Source organism: Plectropomus leopardus, chromosome 9 (genome assembly GCF_026936395.1).
Source record: "Plectropomus leopardus strain MGB_pleo_1.0 chromosome 9, ASM2693639v1, whole genome shotgun sequence".
Taxonomy (NCBI): domain Eukaryota; kingdom Metazoa; phylum Chordata; class Actinopteri; order Perciformes; family Serranidae; genus Plectropomus; species Plectropomus leopardus.
Genome location: NC_142184.1, coordinates 12,264,934 through 12,282,510, shown reverse-complemented (window position 1 = coordinate 12,282,510; position 17,577 = coordinate 12,264,934). Strand labels below are relative to the sequence as shown.

Here is a 17,577-nt window from a genome sequence, read left to right as displayed (position 1 = left end):
CAGAGTAAGCACTTAAAAACTTGTAGGTGCAGTCATGGTCTAATTGGCAGTAAAGTATTTTGTTCATATTTATTTATCTATTTATTTGCTGACTTTTAGGGTCAGTGGAGCACAAAATTGCTGTGCAAATGTATATTATACACTACATGGCAGATTTATCATCTCCATGGCAACTGGTTTCCATTTTCTGTTGTTAAAGCAATTACCACACAATAAGGTCAAGAGCAAATGTAGGATAAAAGTGTAAAAGAGTCATGTTAAGTGAAAAGACACACACATATGGAAATGTGGAGGAAAGAGAACAAGGAAAAGTGACAACGCAATTAATTTGTCTCACAAATAGCATCGCATCGTGCACATTCAACTTGCATAAACAAACTACACTGAAAAATAGATTCAACACTGAATGGGATTGTCTGGTTTAGACTGAACGGTCAGCTAAGCAATAAAGTAATGCGTGCATGACTTAAGTAACTAAATAACTGAGGTGACATTTCCGCCTCAGCTGTTTTTCTATTGACACAGTCCAGTGTGTGACCAGTGTGCTCATTTTGTTTCATGATTGGGATTGTAAACACATTGACCTGAAATGTTTTCCAGAGGAGAGGGCTGCTGTTTACTGGTGATGGATTTAGTTTTAAATAAACAGGGTGGTGGGTACGCACATCCAGAAAACTTTTACAGGTGCTAGATCAAAAAAATCAAACTAAAGAAAAAAACAGACAAAAGATCTGCACACTGTATAAAAAGCTCCCAGTAATGTTGTATTTTTTTAAGATTATTTTTTAAGCCTTATTGGATAGGACAGACTATGAGAGTGAAAGGGGGCAGAGAAAGGGGAAGACGTGCAGCAAAGGGCCAAAGTCAGACTCAAATCTGCAGCCACGGTAGCATGGACGAGATGGCGAAATCAATCATACCTCAATGTACTGCAGCTTGTTCCACATGGGATGAATAAAATGATCATATCGTGACCATCGAGTATAAACTGGCGTCATTATTTTTAAGCTATCAGCATGAAACATCGGCATTATTGCCACTCAGAGTGTTTTTTACCCAGACGTCAGTAATGCCTGCGGCTTCTGCTCATGTGACAATGTATGGAGAGAATTGATGAGATCACGTTGAACAGTGTTATGTGAACATGCTAGCTTATTTAGTTCGGGTCAGGTGTTAAGACTACAGTACAGACATTAACTGTACGCTAGCTGCCTCTGAAGCACTGACTGTGTGTATGGGAGCGTGTCAGTGTGTGAGTTTCTGCGGCAGCTTTTATTAGGAAGTGCTAGACTGATCCCAGGACTCACTCGTAAAGTCTTCTCTCTCCAATCTCTCTCTTCTTCCCTCTTGTCTGTGTACATTTTTGAAGGAGAGTCATAAATCCCCCGGGATGAGCACAAATCAGGACCAAGAATATTGCAATTACATGGTGTGCACCTTAGACCACCCACATCATCTATGTTTGCTGAAAATTTCAAAACTACTTTATCATCTAATCAGCCATTACAAGGTCAATTGGACTCACACTGGTCGGTGTCACAGAAACATTTCCCACAATACTTTGTCAAGTATTCGGTTGTATCAGTTTGGTTCATACATCAGTTTAGGAGTCACCGTTCAGTGTGAGCAGGGTTGCCACGGTATGAGATTTTTACAGACTGATAACCATCTCAGAGATTATCGCTGGATCACTGTATTACAGAATTACAGAATTGTTAGTATTACCTATTACAATATTTTTTGTTTTTAGGTGAGCTATGATTTAATTTAAATTTTAATAATAACTACAAAAAAGAAGGTCCATCCAGTTGCATTTTTTCCAATACTGTAGATAAGCAAATGCACATTGTAAGATAATCTTCAATTTTAATACTACGGTATACTTTGAAACCAGTATACTAGTACAACCATGACAGGGAGCTCAGTAAAGCAGGAAAACATATTGAGGAAAAGATGTTGATTTTCATTTGCGGCTGATACATGAACATTTACAGCCATAACATTTTATGATTTATATTGGAAATTAATAAAAACTTTAAAGCAATGTCAGCTTGTAAATGCTGAGTGTGTGAAAATAATAGGTTATTGATGCACAATCATGGCAGGTGGTTGTTATTGGTGTGTGTTTGTGAACGTACTGAGAAGTTGGAGTTGAGTGATGATACAGAAGGACTGCTGCCACTCGAGTGACATAATGCGTGATGGGACGACAACATGATCTTCCTCCTTGTTGCCCTGCAAAAAAGGATAAACAAGTAAGTTACACTAAACTAAAACTGCAAAAGCATATCAGGATCTCAGTTTCTGGTTGGGGCTGGCTGTGTGAAAATGTGAAATTTAACATTTAAGCATTTTTAGGAAAAATAACGAGAAGTAATATCAAATCGTACTTTTGATCCCGCAGAAAGAGCTCTCAAGTGGATGGTAAAAAGAAACTGGTAATCCTATGACTTCTAGAAATAAAGCAGACAAAAAATAACCTCCTGATACACTTTCAGTCACACTGACACTTTGCATTTTAAAATACACTTTGCAGAAATTAGCCTTTGAAGTCAGAGAGGAAGTGGGTTTTTATGGATTTTCAGTTTTGTTTTCAAGGAGAAAAGTGTTATTCATTAGTGGAGTTTGTAAATCATTATTTAATGTTTATAGAAGCCTCATCTGAAAAAGTTTGTGTGAAATAGTACTGGAGTTCAGCGGTCTGCAGTGGTCAAGCTGTGACGCGGCTCTCAGACTTAATGTAAACAATGACATACCGTGTATCAACAGATTTTTAATAAAGTGTGTTTGTAAAAAATGTTTGCAGTCTGCCGCATGTAACAAAACTAGTAGAGGAAAAAGAGGAAAGTAGTATTTTGAAACAACACACAAACTTCAACCTGAAAATGGATTTCCTGTTCATTAGAACCAGCATGTTCTAACTAAAGGAAGTACTTAATGAAACTAACAAGAGGAAACCAATTTAATGTGGCCCATGCTAGTGTCCACATTTAGAAAAATACAGAAATTTGTTACTTAGGAAGCACATATTAAAGGACTAATGGACAAGCAGAGCAGGACTGATTTTTTTTTTCCATCCCCAATGATGCAGAGGCCTGACTCATGCACTGAATAAGATTGTCAACAGGCATGTAATGATTCAGTTACCTCAGGTTGTTTTGCATTGCCTTTATATTAAATCCAATGTTTAGTTAAGTCGTAAGGATTTACAGAAATGCTGATATTAACTGGTGTACGTGATGTAACTAGAAAAAGGGCATCAGTGAGTTTAAAGAAGTCCATGTTGTCTTTTTGTTTAACATAGGCCTCGGTCAGTGGTCTCCGGGGTAAAGGTCCTTTCTCGCGCTTAATACTACCTATGGGGTCATAACATTAACCGTTGCTAAAAACTATATGTAAATACAGAGACTGAGAATGTAGCTTTTTTTAATTAAATTTTTTTAATAAGGCTGAATCCAGATCTGTGGCCTTCACCACACTTGCAGACGCAGGCACGTTTAAATGAAATCTGTGAGTGCTGAGGGCTTTCCAAATCTACAGTTCATCCAGCCCACAAGGGACCTCAAGCAGTCCAACTCAGGGTGCAGACCTCACCTGACTTTGCAGTTTAATTACCCACAATTCATAACAATACAGACATGATGCTCTAACTTCTTCCAAATGCCAACTAAAAAAAAACTAAACCTTATTATAAAGTACTATGTTAAAATGTTACTATAAGGTGTATAGATATGTGTGAATATCATTTAATTCAGTCACAAAGAAGCATACATCTGGGATTTATCTGCTGGGAGAGATGAGCAGACGAAGTATGACAGCAGCGATCACCATGGACATGTAACTGTCACTAAAACGTTTCCATGGCAACAGATGAAAAAGACTTGTGGCCTGTTTGTCGATGGCTAACAGTCTCTGCAATAGAGTATGTCACAGTACGTATGACTGAAGACTGCGAGGGCTCGGCCTTAAAGTCGGGAGGGTGGACATTTGGATTGAGCCTAAAAATCACCAACGACCACTTTAACCCTTCCAGATCTGGACTGAAAGTGATAGTGGTCTTTTTCTTGTCCTATGTTTAAATGCCTTTTACAAGCTGTATGATTCCTACAAATTGCAAAAACTCTAAAAATTTGTTTTAAAAAAGAGGAGAGGATTATCAGAAATGTTTTGGTTTTTTTAAATAGGGTATTATGTCCAGAAAACTGTTATTATAATTATAACAATTTTATATTTAAAATTATGTTGCAGACAAAATATAATAAAATAAACAAATATGTTTTTGCCCTTTTTCAAGGTAACTTTTTTCCTTTTCTTTTTTTTTGGTAAATTTTATTGTAACCTCTTTCAGATTTTTTGCTTATTTTTGGGTCATCTCTTGTAAAGTAGCTTGTTGCCATCCCATGTGTCTGAAAGAAGTCGAAACAATTTCCTCAGGTTTCAAAGGGTTAACCACGTTAAAGATCTGGAAATGCTTCTGGATGTTGTTTTCGAGGGCATGGATGGACATATTTGTTGCTTAACTTGAGGTACCTGTTGGTTTAATATTCTTCAATTCCTACAAGCAGATTTTGTGTTAAAAGAACGGATATTGTAGAAAAATGTTGTCTCTTAATTAGCACTGTCGGAGTTAATCGTGATGTGATTCATGTCTGTACTTAAAGCGCTATTTTTTTAAATTGCATTAATCGCCAGCAGACATTCCCGTCTTTAAGAGCCTCTATTGTGCTGAGTTTTGAAGCTAGAGTGATGATATCAGTATCATGTGAAAGCAGAAGATCTGAGGAATCCAGTGTTATTAACCACGTCATAGCTTCTCAGGAAGGGAGCTAAACAATGCTCAAAAGTGGCAGTTTAAGCATTGTTTGGTGGTGGTAAAGTTTGGCGAAGGAAAAACGGCATGGTCATTTCAAGATGTCTGAATGAAAATGGGATCTGTGGGTGCCCATGAGTCTCCCCTTTATATACAGGCACACATTATGCTAGTCTTAAGCATTTTTTATTGCTGTCATTCATTTCTTTATCAAGACAATCTGGTAAGAATTGCTTTACCTTGTCAAGATAGACTTTTTTTTAGAAAGAAAAATAGTGTTTTGTAATGCAAAAATAATGGACCTGTTAATATTTGATTAAAAATGTGATTAATCATGATTAACTCTTGAAATTCTGCAATTAATTGCAATTTTTTAAATTATTTGTTTAATAGCTCTACTATTAATGTTTTGCTGGTGCAGTATAGTCTGTGTATGAACCTTCTGGGATTGGGCTGATTTATTCATTAAAAATTTAAAAATTGTCTAGAAACGTAATTTCTAGGAGACTATGTTACAAGAACAAATTGTCATACCTGGCTCTCACTTTTATATTATGCCTTTATTACCTCACAGTAACCTTCTGCACAAATGTGATTTATCCCTTCAGTGGTCTGGTGTTTCATTTCAGCAGTTCAGCGATATGTATGATTCAGAAGGTGTTTAAACAATTTCTGCTGATAACAGGATATGATTGAATCATTACAATAGAAAGTAACCAATATGGTAAATCTAAAAGTGCCTGTGTGTCACGCAGGAAAGTAATGAAAGCCCTGACCATCACTGGTATTATAGCAGAGAGAGGTAATAAAACTAAATCAGGTGACTTTGTCTTTTTATTGTATGATTTGTACTTATAATGTTACTTTCAAGTTGTGTTTAAGACTAAGCAGAGGTTGACTTGTTTTTTTATAACCTCGCTCCTCATTTTTCAAAGGCTGGAATATATCTTAAATTCCCAAGTAAGGTAGCACTAATACTCTCTCACGTGATAGCTTATATATAGACACACCACACAGAGGCATAAAGTGATGTGCACCGACACACAAGCATACACACACACGCACATCCAGCCGGAAAGACAAAGCCCATAAATAGTACCACTTGCATAAAAGAGATAGCAGGAAAAAGTATCTCTGAAAGTGGTTTCTGGGTGTATTTGTGTGGGTGTGATGGGGTGGCAGGTGCTATATCTGAATAAAGTAGACCTGCGTAAACAACACGGGGATAGCAGCCACGGCGCAGGAGCCAGTACAGAATTAAGTGGGATTAGAGACATTTTAAGAAAAGTCAGGGAATGATTAGTAATCCCTCTCTGCCACAGATGAGTTTGATTCAAAGAAAAAACACTTAACTGCCATTCAGACAAGGACAGGTTGTTTTATGAACATTTTTTTCATGCAGACTGTTAGACCTCATTGTTCCCATGTTTCTCATGCTTTCTGAATAATGGATATACAGCGCAGAGAAAAGAATTGACAAGGTCTGGCATGGATCTCAGTGAATGAACACGCATATACTACAGCTTTGCTACGGCTGGATGAAATAGAGCCAGAAGAGTGAAAGGAGGGCAATTTTCTGCCTGTGGTGTGTGGAACAGAAAGTTCTGCCGTGGTTTCAGTTTTGTCATTTTCCCGTGACACCAGAGGTAAGAGCAAAGTGTCGGATGGAAATGACACCAGGGCTGCACACACTGGGGAACACATCTGGTCTGTAATGGAGGAAGATTGAGCAGATACGAAGGGTGGGGGATTGGGAAATGAATGGCTTGTGAGCAGACACATTTCTGTGACCAGTCTTCATCACCAGGCCTCCTTCACTATTTTATTTCCTTGGTCTGTCTTTTTTTTTTTTTTTGCCCATCCTTTTCCAAGACAAACAGACAAAGACATGCACAGAGATTAAGGTTACACAGGATTTAAAATTCACAAAGTAGAAATTAATATCCCACAGTTAGAGTCCTCTGTGTTTAAAGAGTCTCAGCAGGCAGGGACGCCCCAGGATGTCCAAAGACTGAAAGGATATATGTGCAAGGGCACATTTTAGCTCATCAAAAGCATTTTAGAAAGATATATTGTCATGATTAAAAACTTGTACAGGAGGAGCTACAGAAAGAAAAAAAAATGCAGCCACTATCTCCAACACTCAGCAAATCCCAAAATAATCTAGACATATAAACAGCAGTACAGCTAAAAGGAAAAATATTTATTTTTGATTTGGAGGTGAGCTGCCCCTTTTAAGTTGAGGAAAGAATAAGTTGGAGTGACTTCATACAAGAGACTGGACATGTTACTTAATTAACATTTAAATGAAAGCACAAAAGTGCTTTTAATCTCTATATCGAACTACTGGCTCACCATCCAATAAACTAATCCTACAAAGTGAATATTTCAAAAGACATAGAAAAAAACTCTAACCCTAACACACAAGACTCAACATGCAGCTTTTCAGTTCTGCAGCTCTTTCACTTTGTCAATTTGGCCCTAAAACCTGTCCTTGGGACTCTAAAGTCCGACAATACATGGCTAATTTTGCCAAAAGATCACTTGTGGAAAACTGTTCAATTATAAACATCCAAATGTGCCCTTGATCCAAAATCTTCCAACTGAATATCAAACTGTAATTCTGCTTTGCTCAAGTCAAACTCTTTCTGCTGCCATCATCTTAAGACACCAACCTTGGGCCTAAAGATTTCTCCAATACGATCAAATACATTTTCTACAAAGAAACCTTTTGAGGTTCCCACTGAAATATACAAAAATCTTTATGTGGTATCATGAACAACCTCCTGATGGAGCAGGATGGAACCAAGTGTCCTTCAGCCATCTGATGGCATTTCATACTGACAGAAACAGGCACAGATATTTTATCCCCATCAAGCCTGAAACGGATGTTATGTCTTGCAGAAGTCTCCTGAAGTTCCAGCACATCCACATCCCTGCTGACAAAACAACACATTTCTCATAAGTCCAGCATCACTGCACTGGTTTTACTTTTTCCCCAGGACAGAATTCAGAAGTGATGTCCTGACTTTCCAGTGCATACACAGAAAAAAAATCAGCCTTCCCTGAAAAAACTTCGAACCCCACAAACCTGCCATGCAGACCCTCAGGTCAAACAACATCCTGCTGCTCCGAGCCCCAAGGACTATAGATCCACATCACTGGGGACCGTACTTCCTGTGTAGCTGCACTCCAACTGTGGAACAAACTACTTGACCACCTGAGGGTAACACAGGCACTGGGCTCTATTAATCCCCAAAATCTATACTTACAAAATGCCATTTCCTGTGAATAAGCACATAACCTGGGGATTTTTTGTTTCTGTTGGTTTTTATGTCTGGTTTTAATCATCATTTTTCCTGCAGCTTAAAATTAAGTCCTATAAGTTATCATTATTAGCATAGTATTATCATCTTTAAGAGGCTTACAAGGCAACCTTGTATCTCGAAGTACGTTTTCAAACAAAATATCAAGGCAAAACTGTTGAAAACGTATCTGCCAAGGCACAAAATGTTGACACTAAAACATATCTGCAAAACATTCACTGACATTTTCATTTGTCTTCTCATCTTGCAATGCAATATCTGATCAGAGGAACTGAAGTATGATAAAAAAAAGTTTAGTCATGGGGTGCCTGGTGTCTCAGTGGATAGAGTGGGCACCCTATGTATAGAGGCTGTGTCCTTGCCGCAGTGGCTACAGGTTCGATTCCGGCCTCGGCCCTTTGCTGCATGTCATCCCCTGCCCCCCCCACCCGCAATTTTAAAAGTAGCCTAAATCACAGTGCTAACTCCTACTAAAATTGCATTAGTAATAAGCAGTGTGACAGCATGATGACTATAATATCATGCTTGTAAACTTGGGCCACTAGTGTCCAACAGGTCGTGTGTGTTTTCCTGCTGTGCTGGGGCGGCCGATGTTGGCAACATAAAAGACATCAAATTTCATCAGAGGGGTAGGGGAAGAGTAGCGCAAGCTGTTTGTTAACTGAGAAGACACATGACATAGTTAGTCAATGGCAGCATGTAGATGCAGCAGCCAGTGGCTCCACAAATCCTTCCTACTTTTTTGAAGCACTTATTAACTTCACAAATAAATTGTGTGGGTTTTAGACTGAATGCAGCAAACCCTAAGAGGATCCCTACCAACAGCATGTGCCAAGCGGCCAGTCAGACCAGAGTGGAGAAACGAAACCAAAAGCGCTGGATGAAGAGAGGGAGGAGACCCGGCTTCAGGGCGAGGCTGACCTGACTTGGACTGAGAGCTGTTCCTCTGCCAAGCCTTTCTCTGACTAATGTCCACCGCAGGAGAATAAAATGGATGATATGCGATTGAGGCTCACTCAGCAACATGAAATCAGAGACTGCTCTGAGCACATCTTCACAGAGACATGGTCAACCCCTAACATCCCGAATCCATTGCACTGGATGGGCGGGCCTCATTCAGAGCCAACAGGACACAAGACTCCAATGCAAATTCAAAAGATGCACTGCAGGAATTGTATGACACAATCAGCAGCAACATGACCAAGCAACCGGATGGAATCGTCATAGTAACTGGTGATTTTATTCATGTCCTCCTTCAACTCCAAAGACGTGGCAGGATCAAGGACATTAAACTATGTTTTAAAATTACTAATAAATCTACCTTGTACCTGCAAAATACTAAAACTTTGCCAATATGCCAATTGCCTTGCCTGGAGGTGTCTGAGCTGAACTTTGCATTGCCACAGTTGAGGACCGGCTGATTCATGAAGTTAAAATGAAACCTCCTTAATTACCACAAAAACCTAAAGACAGTGTCAGCTGGCTGGAGCAAGATTGCAGGGAAGCTGAATGTTTCTGCTAAGGTAAATGACCATGATTGTGTTGTTTATTTCAACTTCACTAACATTTTCTGCTTTGCGTTAAACACACAGCTCTGAGTCCACTCAGCCACCAGAGCAGCTCCTGTCACCGTTTTTGTCATCTGTGGCACAGCAGTCTGCAGTGTTGAAAGGCTATTACTCCTGACTTCTAACCCATCAGATAGCACTGTAGATAGCATCTCAGAGCCTCTAGCATGGTTGTAGATTCTTACTCATGTTTATGCTATGTTGAGGCACTTGGTTAAGGTTAAGAAGAGATCTTGGTCTGCATTTATAAGGCCAAAACTGACATAAGGCACAATACTCTGGAATATCCCTGGTCTTCAAGGTTCAAGTCCTCTGCTTTGTATGCTCCTCATACATCCCAACCTGCCCCCTTTGTAAAAAAAAAAACGCACCCCTACTTGAGATAAACATTAACACTGAACATAATCCAAGCCGCAATTACATTTCCCCTGAAAGCATAAATGGCAAATGTCATTTCAAGGAGAAAGCGCTGTGCAAAGAGACTATACGCCCAATCTGGAGCTACGCGAGTATAAAGTATGTCACATATTTTTGCAATACACTTCTGCAGAGCTATTTTTAAGTGAAGTATTGCCACCCTCTGATGATGTACATCTTGCTGTTGGTGAGCTCACCTGGAGCTACGGGGTCTTATCTGCTTCTGCTCCGATTTAAACCCACAAAAGTGAGAGTGCTGCTCAGAAGTGCCTCAGCAAAGCATGCAGTTTTGAGTTACGGCTAGCTCGGTAATGGAAACTCAGCCTTCGGGTTATATTGGACGCATGAGTTTTCTCATCAAACCAGAGAGCATGGTAATATAGTTGGTACAGGCACACCTGGAGGCGGGTTGTGGTGATCGTGGAGAATCAGGGGAATGGTCACTGAGGTTACTTAAGGTTTGAGATGATGATGTTATAAGCGAGAGAAAACATTGTGCTGCAAGAAGAAGGCTTTGGCTGATTCCTCGGTGCACAGTGGAAACTAAGAGAAGCAGGAGGATTTCTCACAGTGCTGTGTTGAATGTGTGAATCAGGTGTTGTCCAGACTTGTGAGGATTTTCTAATATCCTGTCGAAAGAATGATGTTGTCTTCTGAAATGTTCGGCGTGACACGTTCTGTAAATTCATGACATTCCTGCAAAATTAAATTCTCCCAGAGAAAAGACATGCCAAACAATGGTGTAGCGCCGTTCCTATCAAAGCAAAGAATAACGCCGGGTGGAGATAAGCTGAAGTACGTACACTGTGACAAAAAATGTGATTGTACTCACCTTGGTATTTGTCACGGCAGCATGACTAAAGTTTCATGAGAGGTGGTCATTTCTCACTTTAAAAAATAAAACCTCTTGAATATCAGTTTGGAAGTCTGTATCATCGCGGGCCACTTTCTCCTTTAACAAACAACATTCAGCCTAATGTGGCAAAGAGACCGTCTGAGTGATCTGAAAAAGGATTTCAGAGAAAAACGACTGCAGCCTCACCAAGTGTATCAGCCAGCCAAGCGTTGATAGCCTTATCAGAACACTCCACAGAGAGCTCACAGCCAAACTTTTCACATCAGTGTGCTGCTTCTGTTGTTTTTATGTTCGCTGGAAAGGCAGAAAGTGTGTATGTGTCTAAGCGAGAGGGAGACAGACAGACAGGCAGAGATAGATACTCTATAATGAGTTTCCATAAAGCACTCTGTGTGCTATCATTGTCGTGATTTTATGAATTCATCATAAAAGAGTGAGTAAATGTCACAGCTGAAGGTAATAGACAGGATGCTGCGTTCGAAATGAAAAGCAGAGGAGTAAGAGAATGAAGAGAGGGAGAATAAAGGAAATTATAGGAGCTCCTGTGATGATTTGGCTGATAACAAAAGCCGTGGCTGGTGTTTTTCATGTGTGCTGTCTTTACCCGGGGACTCGCAGAGATAGGGGGGGTTCACTGGGAGAGAGCTGGCCATGTCTCTAAATAAAACACGACATTGATTTATGAGTGTGAGCCCCCTACGAGTGCAGCAGGTCTCCACAATCACTCGCACAAACACACACATACACACAAAATCACAGTGCAGTTAAACCACTGAGTACACTCTTGCACTGTACATCTCAGCAATTCCACTTTACTTCTACAGACAGAGCACAGCTTTGGGCGCTGCTCTTTGGTTTACTTTTTTTTTTAGGTGTTATTCGTTCCACAGCTACCTTCCTCTCTCAACTCCAAAACACTCGTCGGCCTGCATCATCTTAATGAATTTCAAAGCAGAGAAATTATTTCATTAGTGAAAACCAATCACTCCGCATTTCACGTTTGAACATAAAAGTGACTGGTCTGTTTGTGTGAAATGATTGATACTGTGATGTTTCTGTCCCACCACAGTGAAGTTTAAACACAAACGTGGACCAGCAGCAAATAAACAGTGAGGAAGTAATAAATTCTCCTTGGAAGTGCCCGTTTCTGAAGTCACAGTTATGAGTTGTTGATGCTGTATTAATACCAATACTGTTATCTCGCTGTGCGGCTGGGTATTATGCCTTTGTCTCATTTATGTACTGTTCTAATGAAAACCAGGGATGACAAGGTTTTACTGGTGTTAAGTTTATTTTATGTCTGAGACAAGTTTTGCTGGAGACTGCGGTGGCAGACAAGAGCAAATACACTGCAAATAGAAACAACAAAAGAAAATAAAGAAACATCTTCACCAACTTGACGATGCATGAGCAGCATATAGAAGAACTGCTGTAAAAGCACACAACACAACACTGTTTCCAGGGGATGCAAAAAACATGGGCTGTAAAAATAAATGTACTTCGCCACGAGTGATGCACGAGTCAGGGTTTTTTAAAACCCAAACCAGTGTGCTACAAGAGCCAACCCGCCCTGTCTGACCCCTATACATATGCATTAATCAATGACCTGAACCCGAAAAACCGGAGCTGAACGTTTCTAATAATGACCTACTTTTTTTGAATGCTGCACTTAGGTTATTAAGTTAACAGTTTCTTCATTAGCTTGAGTTGTGTCTTTCTGCAGTGTGTTTGTCCTTGTCAGCCACATGTTGCTTGCTGCACATAAAGTATCAAACCCCAAAAAGGTTAAACGCATAGGCTGCAGCATATCAGGAAAAAAAATGCACAGATATAGTAATTGGCAGTTTTTTAGGGATAGAAACAGATGCATAAACATAGGACATGTTAAAGGTAGTTTTAGTGGATATTCACTTGAAGGTGTTCAGGGGCCTAAAATCTTTAAAACAGGAGGGACAGAGGAGGAGAGTGTGGAGGTTGGAAGTGCTGGCTGGCTGGAGGGAAAGACTGGGAAACAGAAACACACAGGTGAATTTACAGAAGGCTGCAGGTGAAAGACCGAGGTGATACAGGAAAACTGGAGACACAGCACTTTACAGGATTAACAGGAGGGTTATCAAAAAACCTTGCAGGTGATCAGAGTTTTTGCTTGACAGCCAAGCACAGAAAGGAAACTTGATGACCTGACAAAGAATAAAGAGAGGACTAACACAGAGTTCATTTCATAACACTCAGATTGTAATTACGAACAGCAGAGAAACATTCACGTCAGCCTCCGAGGTGCAACTCAGAGTCAGAAATTCCTGACACCTACGATGTTTCCCATTTGTTGAAAAGAGCCACAGAGGTGTCAACAAACTGTGACAAACTTTCACTATTAAAGGAACATTTTATGAATGAGCTTTTTGGCTGAGAGCTACATGACAACACTTAACCGTCAGTTATACCCAAAGTAGGGCTGTCGGGGTGAAGGAATTTCCCCTGCAGTGACTAAGGGTGGCTCAACAGCACAATATGCGGTATTACCACAATCACTGTGTTTATCCTGATTTCAGTTATTTGTAAATAAGCTTTACTGTTATGCTATTATTAGGTTTGCGTTTTTAATAACAAAGTATACACATTTAAAAAAAATAATAAATTCATGTTCACTGTATGCTTAGGCTGCGATAGTATACCACAGGTATTATTTAAATCCCCAATACCATTTGTACTGCAGAATTAATACGTGGCACTCCCATTAAAAACAGAAAAACATGAACATAGTGGTTGCAGCAGTTGCTTGCCATACCCTGCAGTTGGCTTGTCAATAGCACAGCAGTATTTCAATATTGCAGTTATTGTAACAGACATATTCGCAAAATGTCGCACTGAATCATTACAGCCGTGTAGCACAACAAAAGCAGCTTATTTAGGCTGTGTAAATAATTTAAATAGTCTAGCAGAGGGAGTAACACTCTTAGAATAATGCTTGAACACTCTCAGGTTAATCTTCCTGTTCTTCCCATTCTACCGACTGTGTGTAAATGCATCGTTAGGCCGAAAAAAAACTGGAGCCTTTGGGAGCAGCTGAGGAATAATCAGAACATTGAAAGGCAGTCAGTTCAGGAAGATCCAGGACCTTTAATGTGACAGCCATGACACAAATGATACGTTTTTGACTTTCTTTGACCTCCAGTGTGCTTGTTATGTTTGCAGAAGTCACCCTGGGGCAGAGGCAAGTTAAAGAAAAGCAACTCCTGATAAGAAGTATTTTTAGATTAATGATGTATGATTACTGTCTGCTATTTTTTTATATCCAGCAGTACTTTGAAAAGCTCATTCTGCGATCCATTAAATTAACCAAAGACCTTTTAAATGAGGCAAATCAAAGAGCGAGCTCACTATTAATACAGCTCTGAGAATAGCATCAGCTGAGCTGACACAAAATCCCAAACTCAGTAAAGAGCAGTGGTCCAGATTAACATGAAAACTTTGGGGAAGCGAAAAAAACAGAATGGAAACTTCAACAACTGCTACATCCTTTCTGCTAATGAATATTGAATATGTCCACAATGTCTATATAGAAACAATGGAGTGTGTGTATTTTTCAGGGGTGGACAAAGTACACAACTTCATTACTTGAGTAACAGTATACATGCTCCTTGTCGAAAATTACTCCAGTACAAGCTCTCACAGTACTCTTTTGATGTCGGTCCCCAAGGTTTGCACAGAACTTGGCAAAAAAGCTTTTAAATTTGTCGCCCCCTCTACTTGGAATAACTTACAGAAGGACATAAAACAGTCTGAGCTGATCACTATGGGGGGATTTAAGTCACTTTTAAAAGGTTGACCAAATAGCAGGATTGGTCAATATGACCACTACTCCAATGATAACTGAAATTTGATGATAGCACTTTTCGCATTTTATCTGGAGACTGTGCTCGCTCTTTGTATTGTGTGACAGTATATATATATATATATATATATATATATATATACTCACATTAGTACAGACAGTTGAAAAATGTACAATACTTCAAGTAAATGTGTTGTGTTATCCCTCCCTGACACTTTTCAAAAAGCAGTTTTAATTTTTTTTAATAACAACAAGCCAAAATAAGCATTGTTTAAATGTGCTTTGATTTCAACACAGGTTTTTTTGATGCTCATGAATTGCCTGCTCACACACACCAAGACACACATCTCAAACAACAGCTCGTTACACTGCGGCTGCATGTGCGGTCTGTGATATTTTTTTTTTTTTTGCTTGTTTCATCCTTTTGATCAGGCAAAAATAATTTCAAAATGTTTGTGAGGTGTTTGAAACTCCTGCTTAATGTTTAAAGAAACTGCTACAACAGAAAAAAAATGTTCTTTAGATAGATGGAGATTAAAAAAAACAAGCAGCCTGAGTTGTCAGCAATTCTACAATCAGTGCAGACATTATGGAAAATTAGCCAGAGCTGTAAGAAGGGACTAAACAAGGTGAATGTATTCTTTTAATGATCTGAAAGTGAATCAATAATTGTGCTTTCATTTTGGGGATTTTCATCAGCGTTTTTCTTTCTTTCTTTTTCTTTTGCTCAAACATTGAATGCATGTATGACCCTTTCAGTGTAAAGCGGGTGTGTTTTTTATTATCTCTCCACACAAGGTTTATCACATCTCATTTAAACTTAACTGCAACTGCACTTTTAAAATGGCATCTATTAATATGTGATATTTCAAAGCCACACTCAACAAAGGCTGCTATTATCCATCATTTTCTTTTTCCTTATTTCTTTTAAATGGAAGAACTTTGTGGGATTCAGAGCAGGAAACAATGAGACTGTCTACTGAAAGGTCTGCGCAGCTGCAGACAGACAAAGCAGGCAGATTGGAAAAAGTCACTTGCGTCACCTCTGTACCTCTGAGTCGACTACTCCACTATTCAGTTTCACTAAGGCTAAGAAATGCTGTCCTTTTCTGTTTCCTTCCGGGAAAAGTAGTGAGGATCATCTGCTGTATATTAAAGGAGGAATCATCAAAATGATCCACGTGAGATTCAACAAGATATACAGCTATTTCTTTTATTATTACACTTATGCTAAACCCACATTTGAGAAGCAGCCCAGTCGCTAGAAGAAAATGTTGCCATTGTAAGTTTATGCAAACCACAAACACATTACATTTGTACATATTGTCCTAACATTTTATAAAGTGTAGGTCTGCTTCATCATGGCATGCAAATGTAACATATCTGTGGCTTACAAACAATTATATACACAAATTGGTAGTTACGAGATTGGTCAGCCTGTGTCAATGCATGCAATCATTACTTTGAATCAGATGTCAATCTTCCTGGTAGTGTAGGTGTACTATATAAAAATATTTTTTCCTTTTGTTGCAGCCATGTGGAGTCCCAGCAAGCAATTAGAAACACATTTTTCACCAATGTGAAAGTAATATATAATATATATTGAAGCAAAGAGACTCATCTCTGTTGCCCGTGGAGTCCAAAGACAAGTTTCCTGTTACTTGTTTGTACATTGCGATAATATATATATATATATATATATATATATATATAAAGTAATAAAACTAACTAAATAAATGCAGTAGTGGTAAGCGGCCAAAGGGGTTCACACAATCTTAATAAAAATCTCAAATTCAATCAACTGTCATCAGAAACAACGTTGTTCTCAGTGTTTGTCCTTGTTCTTCTTGCATTTCAGAGGTTTAGTCGAGATGCAACTAAAGAAAACCACAGACCACAAAGTTTTTCCATCTTTTTTTGAGGGAACTGAATCACCCCCTGGTGGGAAACCAAACACTGTCTCACGTAAGTGTCTCACAAGCATCTGCCCTTATCTATTTTTACCTCCTTACTGACTTTATATATCTTCATATCATCTCTTTATGTCACCTTTTTGTGGTGTTTTAATTCACAAGAAGGCATGTTCTTGCTTGTGGCACTAAAAACAGGAGGCTGAAAAAAGAGAGAGAGAGATCTTAACAAGAGAACATTTTGCAAAATTATTCACCTTTGATTCCCTGAAGTTTGAGATCAATCTATACTTTTGCTTTATTTAGTTAAAACACTGTGTGTATTTCGTGTGATTTGTCTTAAGCATGAGAAGTAAGAAAGTCATCAACATCATGTTCTTGATTTCATGTTATGTAGTTCCTCCATGCATATTTATATTAAGGAAGCTGGTGAGAGATGTGCTTATATGAATACGTAAGAGGCAAACAGAAGGGTCTTGTACGTTGTCAAAATGTGTGCTACAGCAAGTGTGATGTTTAAAGTTTCATGAGGAGGGGTAGGGTGTAAATCATAATGCTTGAATATTGGATGAGACAAGCAAAAGAAACAACCACTATGAGAAAAACTGAACAATCGTAATATGTCAAAATCAACACGCTCATCCTATGAACGCAATAATTTGGTTAGGGCTCTTATGTGGCCCGAGGAAAACACAGTATAACACTTAGAGACTATTTCAGCAGGCTAAGCGTGTCCTCAGAGTCAAACTACAGCAGAGTCAGTCATTTGAACACAATGCCTTCTCACAGCTCTCTGCCGCTAACATTGCTCTGTCATGCCAAGTGGTGCTAACTTCCACGAAGTATTCAAAATCT

The 17,577-nt window shown here is 39.0% G+C and overlaps 1 long non-coding RNA gene across 1 annotated transcript in view; it reads right to left on the bottom strand.

Annotated features, from left to right (window-relative positions):
* Positions 1 to 17,577, bottom strand: part of LOC148188694 (uncharacterized) — a 117,666-nt gene that overhangs the window by 79,900 nt on the left and 20,189 nt on the right. Inside the window, exon 3 of the long non-coding RNA XR_015777334.1 lies at positions 2,139 to 2,235. This is a non-coding gene — a long non-coding RNA (uncharacterized LOC148188694). The remainder of the gene's footprint in view (positions 1 to 2,138; positions 2,236 to 17,577) is intronic.